Source organism: Miscanthus floridulus, chromosome 19, assembly GCF_019320115.1.
Source record: "Miscanthus floridulus cultivar M001 chromosome 19, ASM1932011v1, whole genome shotgun sequence".
Lineage (NCBI taxonomy): Eukaryota > Viridiplantae > Streptophyta > Magnoliopsida > Poales > Poaceae > Miscanthus > Miscanthus floridulus.
In genome coordinates this window covers 79,758,353-79,770,747 of record NC_089598.1, presented here as the reverse complement: position 1 = coordinate 79,770,747, position 12,395 = coordinate 79,758,353, and the positions used below count along the sequence as shown (strand labels likewise).

Here is a 12,395-nt window from a genome sequence, read left to right as displayed (position 1 = left end):
CTCATAGTACCCTTTAGATAGCGCATCACTCTCTCAAGAGCACGCCAGTGATCATCTCCTGGATTTGACACAAACCGGCTTAGCTTGGACACAGCAAATGAGATGTCAGGCCTTATTGCACTAGCAAGATACATGAGCAAACCAATGATCTAGGAATATCTCAACTGATCCATTGCTATTCTCTAATTTTTCCTCAATAGCACACTAGGGTCATAAGGTGTAGGAGTAGGTGCACAGTCACTAAACCCAAAGCGACTCAGCACATTTTCCACATAGTGGGATTGTAACAGAGTTATCCCACCATCACCTTCTCTCAGAAGCTTGATATTAAGAATAACATCAGCCTCTCCCAAATCTTTTATCTTAAAATTATTTGTTAAGAATTCCTTCACCTCCTCAATCACTTTGAGGCTGGATCCAAAGATCAGTATGTCATCAACATATAAGCACAAAATGACTCCTTCACCCCCACCATACCGATAGTACACATATTTATCAGCTTCATTCACAACAAAGCCAACAGATGTTAAAGTTCTGTCGAACTTCTCGTGCCACTGCTTAGGAGCTTATTTTAGGCCATATAATGACTTTAATAATTTACACACCTTGTATTCTTGACCATTTGCTACAAACCCATCCAGCTGATCCATATAGATCTTCTCCTCCACCTCTCCATTTAGGAAAGCTGTCTTAACGTCCATTTGATAAACGATAAGACCATAAGAGGCTGTCAGGGAAAGCAAAACTCGAATTGTGGTCAATCGGACAACCGGTGAATAAGTATCAAAGAAATCCTCACCTTCCTTTTGAGTATAGCCCTTGGCCACAAGCCTTGCCTTATACCTCTCGATAGTACCATCAGGCCTAAGTTTTTTCCTGAACACCCATTTGCACCCTATAGGCTTCACCCATAGGGACGATCAACTATTTCCCCAGTTCCATTAGACATAACAGAATCCATCTCACTCCGTACTGCTTTCTTCCATAAGTCAGCATCAGAAGAGGAATATGCCTCTTCAATGGTCGTTGATGTGTCATCCACAAGGTATACAATATAGTCATTACCAAAAGACTTTGTAGTCCTCTGTCTCTTACTCTTTCTAGTGACTATAGTGTCATCCTTCTTAGGATTTTGCAAATAGGGTTCCTCAGTTTGTTTTATCAGAGTCAAATTTTTATGCTCATGGGGAATTATAAATTCATGACTAGTCGTGTTAGGTGTATTTTTCATGGAAAACTCATTCTCAAAAAATGTAGGGTCTCTAGATTCTATGATTGTATCAACAGCCATCTCAGGAACACTAGAATTTATGATTAAAAATCTATAACCTACGTTGTGAATAGCATAACCAAAAAAACACAATCAATAGTCTTCGGTCTAAGCTTTCGCTTTTTATTTATTGGCACATTCGTCTTTGCCAAACAACCCTAAGTTTGCAGGTAAGAGAGATTTAATCTCTTCTTCTCCCATTTCTCGAATGGTGTAATTTCTTTGTTCTTTGTGGGCACTCTATTCAGAACATGACATGCTATTAATATAGCCTCACCCACCATTTCTTAGATAGTCCCGCAGTCTCTAACATGACATTAACCAAATTAGTTAGAGTGCGGTTCTTTCTCTCTATAATCCCATTGGACTGTGGTGAGTATGGTGGCATCCTCTCATGAATAATTCCATGCACCGCGCAAAACTCAGAAAATTCATTTGAGAAATATTCTCCCCCACGATCGGACCGCAAACGCTTGATTTTCTTCTCAAGTTGATTTTCTACCTCAGCTTTATAGACTTTAAAATAATGCAATGCTTTATCTTTAGTTTTCAATAAATATACGTAGCAAAATCTAGTACAATCATCTATAAATGTCATAAAGTATCGTCTATCATCTTTAGTTAATTCGCCATTCATTTCGCATAAATCAGAATGAACGAGTTCTAATGGTGCCAAGTTCCTCGCCTTAGTAGCCTTGTGAGGCTTGCGCGGTTGCTTCGATTGTACACACACCTGACACTTAAAATCTTTGACTAAGTTAAATTTCGGGATTAAATTCAGATTTGCAAGCCGCGTGAGACAGCCAAAATTAATGTGACAAAGTCGTGAATGCCATATATTCGACTCATCCAAAATATTAACATTGTTCACCACTTTATTACACACATCATCAAGCAAAGATAAGCGGAACAAGCTTTCATAATCATAACTTTTTCCAACAAATGTTCCATGTCTCGACACACCACATTTATTAGACTCAAGCACAATTTGAAAGCCATCACAACACATTTGAGAAGCGCTAACAAGATTATTCTTGATGGAGGGGAATGATGCACGTTTTTTAATAGCACTATCTCTCCTGAAGTAAACTTTAGAACGACCGTACCAGCACCAAGAACACATGCATGTGAACCGTTTCCCATCAGTATAGCTCCAGTCCTGCCAGCCTGATAGGAAATAAACAGAGAAACATCAGCACATATATGGATATTAGCACCGCTGTCCATCCACCACTCAGGTGAAAGACAAACTGAAAGAACAAAAGGTAAAGGATTACCATACCCAGATGTTCCTCCTCCAGTCTCGCTAATCACCACGTTTGCTGATATCTTTTCTTGCTTATATTTGCGGTCTGGGCACGCACTTACCCAAGCTCATCACTCCCGTAAACAAAGCAACATCCACCTTTCTTGTTATTTTTCTTCTTAAACTGTGCAGTTTGCTTAGGCTTTGCATTATTGTTCTCTTGCATGTTCTTCTTCTTTTTATTATGGGAAGCAAATGAGTTTTTCTTCTGCACCATATTAGTAGCGGAAGACTCAACTCCTTTTTCACGGTTGTCTTTTACTCTCGCCCTCTCCTCAACATCAAGAGATTCGATAAGTTCAGCCACGCTAAACTCCTGTCTCTTGTGTTTTAGAGAAGTAGCAAAATCCCTCCAAGAAGGTGGCAGCTTAGCGATTATACCGCCGGCCACAAATTTATCGGGCAACAAACATAGGAAATGTTCTAGTTCCTTTGCTAGCGCCTGTATCTCATGAGCCTGTTCGATTACAGAATGGTTTTCAACCATTTTGTAGTCATATAACTGCTCCACAAAGATACAACTCACTGCCAGCATCAGAAACTCTAAACTTTGCCTCAAGAGCATCTCATAACTCTTTGCCTGATGTGCAAGATATATAGTTTTTCTCATACTTAGGATGAAGTGTACTAATCACGACGCCTCGAAACAGGTTATCGGCAGCCAAGAACTTTTGCTCCTCGTCAGGAGTAAACTGTTCAGGCTTCCCCTGCGCGGCGTGATAGCAGTTCATCGCAGTCAACCACAATACTATCTTGGCACGCCATATCATGAAATTCTTGCCATCAAAATTATTTGGCTTCAAAGCAGCAGCAAAACTACTGACAGAAAATTGCCTAACATTAGGTTTTTAGATTGTTAGAAATTTCGGCATTTTCATTGTCAATTTAATCCAGAAACCTAATCGCCGCACACCCCATAAAAGGTTCTCAGGCGGGCGAGGGCAAGCCAGAAGGCTGCTGAGATATGGTTTCTCTCGGGAGCGGTTGCAGAAGACGGAGATCTGAAACTGACAGAGGACTACGGATATATGGCTGCGACGGGAAGGGAGAAAGGCAGCGGAGAATCCCAAGAGACGGAAAAGCGGAAGCGGAAAGGACGGTAACTGACGCAATCAGTTCGCCTCCACCATCAAATAAAGAAACTCCCGTGATTATGTGGATTAAGTGGTAAAAGACTAGCCACGTCGGCTCGTCGCCTGCCTGCCATGGCCCGCGGCCTGGCCCGTGGCAGCGGTGGCGCGCGCGCGGCACGCCTATGTTTTTTTCTCAACTTCTCAATTAAAATGAATAATTTTCAACCATATAAGCTGAGTCAACGTTCAGTCAAAATCCCGTATGATTTTAAATCATACAACGCTTAATATTACGTACTATAGAGTTTTATTTGATTTATTAAATATTATACGGTCAAGCCCATATTATATCCAACGGAAACGAGCGGCGGTTTTTGCCGGGCCTGGCTCGCTTGGTGCACCTGTTTAGTGCTTACTCAGCTAATGATGTTATTAGTGTATGATTAGTAAATATCAAATGATATTAATGTCTCCGAGCTAGAACCGACTAGCTAGCAAGTTGGGTTTTCATCATTACATTCTCTTCACGTCGTTCCGAGCTAGCGATGAAGTCCCCCGCCTCCTCTTCCAAAGAGTGTACATCTATAAACTTATTTACATTTAAAATTGATTGACTCACTGAAAATTGAGATGAAGATGATGTGCTCTATTAAACTTTAATAGAGGGAGTAGACTACTGTTGAAGAAGTCGATCGAAGTCGTAGGCGAGACGACGAGCTGTCGCTGATGGCACTAAATGCTGCGGAGATATTAGCGTCAAAGGGTGGCCTAGTACGCCTATCCATCTTCAAATTGATTTTGTGTAGTACCCATCATATCAAATCTTGCGGCACATACATGAAGTACTAAATGTAGACGAAAAAAAACTAATTGCACAGTTAGATGAGAAATCGCGAGACGAAACTTTCAAACCTAATTAGTTCATAATTAGACACTAATTGCTAAATACAAACGAAAGTGCTACAGTAGCAAAAACAAAAAAAAATCCCATCTAAACACGCCCTCACTTCCGTCGGTAGTGGCTAAGCGATGCGCCGGGCAAGCCTAGCCGCCGCTGCAGTCGGCATAGACTGCTGACAGTGACAGCCCCTCGATCTCCCATGCACCTATTTGGAGTAGAGGGTGTTGGGATCCGGCTACTAAAATTTAGGAAGTGTATCGGAAGAATGTTGCATGGTGTGTTCGGATACTAATAAAAAAACAAATTACATAATCCGTTGGTACTCAACGAGACGAATTTTTTAAGCCTAAAGATTCGTCTCGCAAATTAGTCGTAAACTGTGTAATTAGTTTCATAATTAGTCTATATTTAATACTCCATGCATGTATCCAAATATCCGATGGGACAGCGACTAAAATTTAGGAGGGGGCAACCAAACACCCCCTTAATTCTTCCAAGAAAAGAAGCCACATGTTCTGACCATTTTTCTTTTTTTGACAAGAACATGTTCTGACCATTGACCAGCAGTCACCGCTGCGCTGCTGCTTGTCTGCTCTGCTCCTCGGTGCTTTGTTAAGGTTTAGCAACAGATGGCAATAAACGTCGTCTGGGAATTATTGCTGCCTTCGCCGTCATCCAACGCTCGCCCGTACAACGTTTATGGTTGAAAGCTACTACGACTCGATTCCACGAACAGAAATATCGCAAGTATAGGTCCACTCGTTATTACCGTAAAAAGTTACATATATACGTCAATAATCCAGAGATGCTCGATCTTCGTCTATATATAAACACTAGACGCTAGTAGTTCCTCCACACTGCTTAGGCAGATGATGAACAAGAAAGGCCTAATGGACATTGATATGGTCTATATTGCCGCCTTCGTCATCCTCACATTCCTGAGCTCACTCTGTCGATCCGACAACCAGCTAACACAAACAAAGCCACTGTTGCCCAAAGACACGCTCATCTCGGAGGGCGGAGACTTTGCTCTTGGCTTCTTTTCCCCTACCAACTCCAGCAAGAAGCTGTACATAGGAGTCTGGTACCACCACATTGCAGAACGCACTGTGGTATGGGTCGCTAACCGTGACAACCCAATCAAAACACTGTCAGCGAAGCTCGCCATCACCGGCAACTCAGAGCTGGTGTTGTCGGATTCCCAAGGCCACACTCTTTGGTCGGCAACAGGAGACACAAGTGGAGGTGGCGCCGGAGCTTCCGCGGTGCTACTCAGCTCCGGCAACTTTGTCCTTCGGTCGCCGAACGGCACGGAGCTATGGCAAAGCTTCGATCACCCGACCGATAACGTTCTTCCAACCATGAGGGTCCTGCTAAGCTACAAGGCACAACCGGCGACACACTTATTTGCATGGAAGGGCCCTAACGATCCATCAACCGGAGATTTCTCTCTTGGCATGGATCCCACCTCAAACCTTCAGCTATTCATTTGGAATGGCAACCCGGTATCCGGTGGCATGCAACAAATCAATGGCGTCGACGTGATCTACTTGTACCAAACAACTATCAACACGGCGGACAAGTCGTACTATATGTACACCGTCTCGCCTGACTCACCATACATCCGCATTTCGTTGGACTATACAGGCAAGGGGAGGCTCCTCACTTGGAGCAGCGCCACTTCGTCATGGGCAGTCATCGTTGAGGTTCCTAATAGCTGTGATCTCTACGCCTCTTGTGGTCCGTCCGGCTACTGTCACTAGTAGAGAAACGACTTTTGATCCACTTCGAAATTTGGTTTTAGTTCCGGCATTTTTTACGCCCGAGACTAGAGAAACCTATAGTCCCGGTTGGTGTCTCCAACCGGGACTAAAGGTCCCTGCCCAACAGCTACTGCGCTCGGCACAGTGGCAGTGGACCTTTAGTCCCGGTTGGAGATACCAACCGGGACTAAAGGTGAACCTTTACTCCCGGTTGGAGCCACCAACCGGGACTAAAAGTCCTCCAACCTTTAGTCACGGTTGGTAACACCAACCGAGACTAAAGGTAGACCCTTTAGTCCCGGTTGGTAACATCAACCCGGACTAAAGGACCCTTTAGTCCCGGTTGGTAACACCAACCGGGACTAAAGCTTGAAACTGTAACCGGCAGTCTTTTGAGCCGGGACTGACAGCGTGCTGTCCCGGTTACATTTATTGCCATGCTCTAAGCTCTAAAGCTCTACTCCCGGTGCTTTACTTGTACCTTCTTGCATTATGAGCTGATGACCATAAATGCAACCGGCACTTATTGCCGTGCTTTATGAATGCAACCGGCACTTTACTAGGGACAGCTCTAAAGCTCTAAGCAGTCTTTTGAAACAAGTAAGTTTTAGTGCATTTATTGCCGTGCTTTATGAGCTGATGACCAGCACTGAACTTTTAGTCCCGGTGCTTTACTTGTACCTTCTTGCATTTACGAGCTGATGACCAGCACTGAACTTTTAGTCCCGGTGCTTTACTTGTACCTGCTTGCATTTATGAGCTTTAGTCCCGGCTTGCATTTATTGCTGACACTGAAAACGAAGACCTTTAGTCCCGGCTGGTCCGATGCAACTGAACACAACCAAATCAATTAGTCCCGGCTGGTATTATGTACCTTTAGTCCCGGCTGGTATTATCAGCCGGGACTAAAGGTCTTTTAGTCCCGGGCGTTTACAGGAGCCTCGATGGGCCGGCCCAGTACGCAATATGCTGGAATTGCTGGCCAGTCCCACCTATTAGCACCACCTCGCTTGCTCAGAAGAGTGAAAGCTAACTTAAAAGCTCAGCTCTCGAACCAAGCAGCACGAACTTGAACAGGATTGTACCGCTGATCGTTGACTAAAGGTCCTTCGTACTATAGTTTATATAAAATGTTGAACATTATAAACGTACGTATATTCTAGCAGCGTAGAATGCGTATTCAAAAACCAAAACGAATCATCAATTAAAAATAGGAAAAAAAGGAAAATAGAAATAGAAACAAAAAAAACCTGGTAGCAGCGTGAAAATAGAAAAAAAAAGGAAAATAGAAATAGAAACAAAAAAAAGGAAAAAAAACATTTAGTCCCGGTTGGGGTTACCAACCGGGACTAAAGGGTGGGCACCCTCGTGGCATGTCAGGAGGCACCTTTAGTCCCGGTTGGTGTTACCCACCGGGACTAAAGGTCCCCCTTTAGTCCCGGTTCCTGACCCGGGACTAAAGGACCCCCTTTAGTCCCGGATACTTGCTCCCGGGTGGGGAACCGGGACTAGAGGGGGTTCCCCACCGGGAGTAAAGCCCGTCTCTGTACCAGTGTGTGACCGCACGGAGGCAATCCCGACATGCCGGTGTCTTGATGGTTTTGAGCTCCTTGACAGTCTCAACTTCTCTAGAGGATGCCAGAGAAGGGAAGCACTGGAATGTGGAAAGGAAGACTATTTCATGGCCATGCCTAATATGAAGCTTCCTGACAAGTTCTTGCACATTAGGGATAGAAGCTTTGAGCAGTGTGCAGCTGAGTGCACTAGAAACTGCTCGTGTATGGCATACGCCTACGCCAACCTAACCAATGGTGATACTATGGGCGACACATCGAGGTGTTTGGTTTGGGCTGGGGATCTCATCGACATGGGGAAGCAAATCTTTGAAGAGGTCTTGTACATTCGACTTGGCAAATCTCCTGGTACGTGCATCCCTAACACCTCATCCTTCTTTCCTCAAAAGGACATTAGTGGTCAACGTGACAAGGAGTCATGCCATCACCGTCATATGGCCTATTTGTAAGATCAAGATTACTCAGAAACAGTTTAGGATTTCAACCATATGTCCTAATATTAAATGGACTTTAAAACTTCAGCTATCGTGTGGGGTTTCCTCAATAATTCACATACATGTACCTATCGTTCCAACTGGAGGACGGGATACTTGATTAGTTAGAGATATTTTGGGTTTGAGTTAGAGATAAAGCATGTGAGGTTATTGTATTTGTGCCTAGGCTTAAGCAGCTGAGACCCGACCGGCTAGTTGTTACCTTCACCGTAATTCTCCATCCAACTCCACTACTACATAAATGATTTTTTTTACAATCGCTTCCTATTTTTTTAGGTGCAGTTCACACATTAAACCATCTCTAGTAATGTTTTGTTGCATTGTAGATTTCAAATATCATCTAGAAATCAATTTTCAGGAGCGGTTGACTTAAAAATCACCCTTAAAAAACTATTTATTTTTTTGTTTCTGATGCCAATCATTCCTAAAAGCGTTAATTTTTATGGGTAGTTGACTTAGTCAATCACTATTAAAAATTAATTTTTAGGGTCAACCACCCAAAAAAATAACTGCTAAGCAAATATGCTCATAAATTTTTTGAAAAATAAAGTTAGATAAGACAAACTTTATATAAAAAGTTTAGAGCTCAACAAGATCTAAAACTTTATAGTTGATTTTATTTGAGATCGTTTAGAGGCCAAAATATACGTTTTAAGTTCTTATGAAATTCAAAATTGTCAAATGACCTTAGCTGAAAACTCTCCTATATCAAAGTTGCATTACTCGATAAGATCTAAAATGTTCCAGTTCATTTTCTTATTTAAGTTTGTCTAGGGGCTAAAGTACTGAATATTAAATTTATAAAAGTTAATTAAAAATAGCATCAGATACTTAGTCACAAGTAATTGTGCAGTACAGTGGCAATAATCCTTATGAGCATGTGGTGATTGTTAGATGCCTGCTTTGGTAAAAAGTTTTTTCTACTTTTTGGTGCAATAATATTTTTTTTATATTTAAAATATCTTTATGAATAGTTGACTAAGTTAATTGCCTCTAAATATTATTTCCATTTTTATGGGTGGTTTTAAAATTGTCCCTCTTAATATCTCATTTTTACAATTGAATAGCAATGTGGTGGCTTGGGCAAAATATGTTTTTTCTATTTATTGGCACAATTTAGTATTTTTGTGATTTTCAAAATATGTTTAGGAACAGTTGACTAAGTCAACCATTCATGAGAATTAAATTTCATTTTCAAGGGCAGCTATAAAACTGTTCTTGTAAGCGTTTCATTTTTACAATTGACGCCTTATTAGTAGCGGTTTCAAAAACCGTCTTTAAAAATCAATTTTGAGCATGTACAAAAAGGGTTGTGCTGTAGTGCTCCCTGATCTATTCTACCCTGCCCGTGACATCAACTAGATCGATCAGACATCAGATAAACCATTACAGCGTACCATATCTCTTCCTATGTACTAGTTTTGACACTACCGAAGCAGCCAAAAAAGAAGAAAAAGTTTAATCATCAGGTTCACTTTTGATGTTTGCAGTGGAAAATTATGTATGAGCATATAACTTGACTGAGCGTCATGATATCAAAACTCTAATCAGTAATATCCACGAGGAAACTCTTTAAGTGGTACTTAGGTTCTTGAATATTCGCATGTCCATCTTTTAGTCTTTTTTAGAGGTAAAGTAAACTCATCACACAATCGTAAGCAATGCTTGATGCAGCAAACTCTAACATGATACATTTCCTTGTATAGATCAAAACACGATCAATTTGCTGAACATTTTACTCCCGATCATAGCATGTGTGCTATTACTTGCACTCGGAGCGCTTGTCTGGGCATGGAAAAGAACAGGTACCAAGAGCCATCGTTTTAAAGAATGTGTGCAGTGTTAATGTGCCGATGTTCTAGAAAAAAAGGGATACATTGATGTTACTTTTTTCAGGCAAACGACAAAAGAAGAGAAGGATGCTAGAATACTTGAGTTCTATGGATGAATCTGGTGACAAGAACATAATAGAATTCCCATTTATTAGCTTTGAAAACATTGCAATAGCAACAGATAATTTCTCTGATTGCAATATGATTGGGAGAGGAGGTTTTGGCAAAGTATACAAGGTATGAATAAAAAAGTTTGGGATTACCTAGGAAATTACATTGCTGTAAAAAATTTATAATTCTGGATTATGAAATCATGTAGGGAATGTTGGAAGGCACAAAGGAAGTAGCTGTCAAGAGGCTGAGCAAGGGTTCTGGGCAAGGCACCGAGGAGTTCAAAAATGAAGTAGCCTTAATTGCAAAGTTGCAGCACAAGAACCTAGTTAAGCTTCTCGGTTGTTGTATTCATGAAGATGAGAGGCTATTAGTTTATGAGTACTTACCCAACAAAAGTTTGGATTACTTTCTCTTTGGTACATTCAATTCCTATTGTTCAAAGAGTTAATAAAACCCAACAGATAAATATGCTCATGTGTGCCTTCTAACATTCCTTGTTCTTCTGTATTATTTTTATTAGATTCTGCAAGAAAATCATTGCTTCAGTGGCCAAGAAGGTTCAAAATAATCCAGGGGGTTGCTAGAGGAATTATGTATCTCCATCATGACTCGAGATTAACTATAATCCATAGAGATATCAAATCAAGCAATATCTTGTTAGATAAGGAGATGAGCCCAAAGATATCAGATTTTGGCATGGCTAGCATATTCTGTGGTGATGACGACCAACTCCAAGCAAATACTAACCGAGTTGTCGGGACATAGTAAGTAGCAGCTGCACTGCCAACTCTTAGTATTCATTCGCTTTTTACAGTTTCAAAAATATGCAAAGATTTTTTTATGAAATTATTTGAACAGTGGTTACATGTCTCCCGAATATGCAATGCAAGGCACATTTTCAGTCAAGTCTGACACATACAACTTTGGTGTTCTATTGTTGGAGATCATAAGTGGATTAAAGATTAGCTCATCAGCACATCTAATCATGGATTTTTCTAACCTTATATCATATGTAAGTACAAGGACATGGTCAGAATTCAGAACTATCCACAGGAGACAAAATATGATCTCTGAATGTGAGACTGATGTGTAATGTTGCATGGAACATATGGAAAGAAGGGAAAATAGAAGATTTGGTGGACTCATCTATCATGGAGAATTGCTCCCTTGATGAAGTTTCACGATGCATCCATATAGCACTCTTGTGTGTTCAAGACAATCCGAGTTGCAGGCCACTCATGTCGGTGGTTGTGTTCATGCTGGATAACAAAATGACACCGCTTCCAATGCCAAAGCAACCTACGTATTTTGCACTGAGACTACTGCCCACCTAGAAAGACAGTTGACAACAAGCAATTGTCCATAAATGATATAAGTCTCACTGTGCTAGAGGGTCGTTAGATGTTTGATTTTCATAACTGATTGGAGGAGGAAAACCCCGCCATAATATTATTTTTGCAAAACTCAAGTTAAACCTAAATCATTTAGTACATGCATAGGGTGTTTGAATGTCAGTTAATTTGCATTTTGCAACCATGTAATAAGTCTGGGCTATAACTGTATAAAAAGATATGTTCTTCACTTATGACTTGTTTGGATGCATTCATATGCATCTCAATTCATACGTGTTAGAGTGAATTGGAGTAAAAATTAAACTAGTTCCACTCTAACACAAATGGATTCCGGTGGATATACAAGTGTATCCAAACAAAGCCTTATGTGGTGTATTGTTTTTTTACATAAAGTAGATCCCATTTGACTGAATAGATTAGTTTGTGAATGGAATGGTAGGAGTTTTATACATTATTGAATTGCATAATGAATTTTACTATTCGAAGTCCGATATGCGAATGGTTGTTGTTTTGAGCCAAGAAGTCTCGTGGGTCTGGCCCATACCTTACCGCAGCAGAGTCCATCCAGGCATCCAACAAGAGTTCTCCTGTGGGCTGTGGCTAAAGAAAAGATCTCTGCAAGCCTACATGGTCGCATTTTTTTCTAGAATAAATGGTTTCTACTCTTAAATACGATAAACAAATCTTTAAACAAAGTATATGACCGTATTTCTTGC

The 12,395-nt window shown here is 41.0% G+C and overlaps 1 pseudogene; it reads left to right on the top strand.

Annotated features, from left to right (window-relative positions):
• The first annotated feature begins 5,452 nt into the window (after positions 1–5,452).
• On the top strand, positions 5,453–11,728 carry LOC136529842 (G-type lectin S-receptor-like serine/threonine-protein kinase B120; annotated as a pseudogene).
• Positions 11,729–12,395: the final 667 nt, after the last annotated feature.